At 75.7% G+C, this 2500-nt stretch overlaps 1 non-coding gene across 1 annotated transcript; it reads right to left on the bottom strand.

Annotated features, from left to right (window-relative positions):
- Window positions 1–1088: 1088 nt before the first annotated feature.
- LOC136171321 (5.8S ribosomal RNA) lies at window positions 1089–1241 on the bottom strand. The gene has a single exon (XR_010663856.1). It is a non-coding gene; the product is annotated as a 5.8S ribosomal RNA (ribosomal RNA).
- Window positions 1242–2500: the final 1259 nt, after the last annotated feature.

The following is a 2500-nucleotide window of genomic DNA, read 5'->3' as shown; positions in this document are numbered from 1 at the left end:
CCCGCGGCCGACCGCCCCGGGGCCCCTCCCCCTTCCCCCCGCACACACAGACAACACACTGCGGCGGCAAACTACCACGCGCCCCCCTCCGGCCCACCCGTCGCCCCCTCAAGGGGCGGGGCGGCGGCGGGCGGCGGCGGGCGGCGGGTCGCTGGCAGCGGGCGGCAGGCGGGCAGGAGAGGGAGACACCGAGGCGGGGTGGGGCGGGAGCACGAGCCGGCGGTCACGGGACGGACGGGAGGGGGCGGGGGCGCCGGAGAGGTGGACGGGGGGAGGGCGGGAGGGGGGGTTGGGGCACGCACAGACGCCGAAGCCCAAACGGGCGACGGACGCACCGCGCGCCCCCCTTCCTTATCCCCTCCCGCCCCCACCGCCGCCACGGGCCCGCGCCCTCGCGCGGCGGGGGCGCGAACCGCGGCACGGCCACAGCCCGGGGGGAGAGCGCGCAGCGGCGGGCAGACGCCGCGGCGTCCCGCGGGTCGCCGCCGGGGCACGCGTCCCCGGGGCGCGGACGCGCCCACGGACTCGGCCTCGGGCGCGAGCCGCCCGTCCCGACAGGGGCGAGAGCCACGGGGGGTGGGCGGGAAGCGGGCACGGTCCGCGGACGCGCGGCGGGGAAGGAAGTCACCACAGAGGCGGGGGGGGGGTGGTGGCGGGGCCGGCCGGGCGCCGGGAAACACCGCCCGCCGAGGGCAGGACGGCGAACGACGGCGGACCGAAGACGCGACCCCAGCACACCTCACCCCCACCACCCCCGCGGGCCCCACCGCCACGCGGCACGAGACCGTCCCCAACCCCCGACACCCCAAGGGCCAACACCACCCAAAGACCGCTTGCGGCGCGAGGAAGCTCTCAAAGGGGGAAAGACACCGACCACGGAGGCCCGGGGCCTCGGCGCGAGCTCAAATCCCCCTTCTCTCCTCCCCACAGGCAGGGCCCCCCCAGCCACGGAGGCGGGGGGACACCGTGTCTGCACTTAGGGGGACGGAGGGCCCAGGGGCCCTGCGAGGACACCCCCAGCCACGCAACCCCCCGGGGAGGCGTGCACATGACACACACGCACCCCGGAGGGGCGATTGATCGTCAAGCGACGCTCAGACAGGCGTAGCCCCGGGAGGAACCCGGGGCCGCAAGTGCGTTCGAAGTGTCGATGATCAATGTGTCCTGCAATTCACATTAATTCTCGCAGCTAGCTGCGTTCTTCATCGACGCACGAGCCGAGTGATCCACCGCTAAGAGTCGTACGAGGTCTTTTCAAGTGTTTTGTTTCGGCGGGAGACCCGCCCCTGGCACGGCACACCACCCCACCCCCCCACGCCCCTTCCCTCCCCGGAGGTGGGAGGTGGGAGCTGGGAGCTGGGTGGGGGGTTGCCTCTGGCCGGGCCAAGTCAGACAGTAAAACAGCAGACCTGAGGGGCCGGGAAAGGTTTCACACAACGGGGCATCCAGCGCCAACCCGCCGAGGCGGGCTCGGACACCCCACAGGCGCCCGGGGGGTTCCCACCCTCCCCCCCATGGAGGCGGGGGGCGCGCGCGCGCGCACCGCACACGGCCACGGCCCACACAACGACCGCCGGGTAAGCCCCCTCCCGACGGCCACGGCGGCAGTGACCGTGGCGCGCCACGACGCGCGCCACCCCGGCCCCTCAGGGGGACGGCGGAGTCTGGGGGAGACGGGAGGCACCTCCCGACTCCCCGCGGGCCCGACCGCCCCGACCCCAAGGCGGACGGGCGACCCCCCCAGGGGTCTTTAAACCTCCGCGCCGGGACGCGCTAGGTACCTGGAAAGGGGGAGGCGGGCGAGGGGCACAGCGCGCCCCACAGGCCACCGCCCCGACGCCGACCACGAAGACCACCGCATCCCCCACACGCCCGCGGCCGCCCGCGGGCCTCGGCGCTGCCGGCCCGTGACACACATGGGGGGGGGGGCCTCACCATGCACCGGTCCGGTCCGACCGCGCCCGGAGGGTCCCCGCCGACGCCACACGACCAACCCCCACACACATCCCCCCGAAACGGGGCAGAGCCCTCACCCCCCCCCCCCACCTCGCACACCCGGCCCCCTTCCCGGGACCCCGTCCAACTCTCTTCCCCCCGTCCACCGGGGCCCCCCTAACCCGCGCCCGCGTTCCCAGGCACCCTTCTCTCCCCCACCACCACCGAGGGCAGAGGGAAGGGGCTCCGACGGGAAGGGTGGCACCAAGCGGGCAGGGGGACACGCGACAGCGGTAAGGGGGGAGGCGAGAGGGCGGGAGAACCGGACAGGCAGCCACAGGAGGCGCGGTTGGGGGTGGGCAGGAGTGGGAGAAAGCCCCGAGGCTCGGAGGGCGGGCGTGGGGAGGCGCCTGTGGCCCGCGCGGCAGGCCCAGAGCAGCGGACGACCGGCGACCGGCCGAGGCGGGCCAAGTCCAGGGCCGGCGGCGGGAGGCGACGGGGCAAGGCGAACGGCCCCGCGACGGGGAGCCGCCCACCCGTCACGCCGCACAGCCCGCGAGACGCG

Source organism: Muntiacus reevesi, chromosome 6 (genome assembly GCF_963930625.1).
Source record: "Muntiacus reevesi chromosome 6, mMunRee1.1, whole genome shotgun sequence".
In the NCBI taxonomy this organism is placed as follows: Eukaryota; Metazoa; Chordata; class Mammalia; order Artiodactyla; family Cervidae; genus Muntiacus; species Muntiacus reevesi.
Note: the sequence above shows the minus strand (reverse complement) of the source record. Positions and strands in the feature narration are given on the sequence as shown.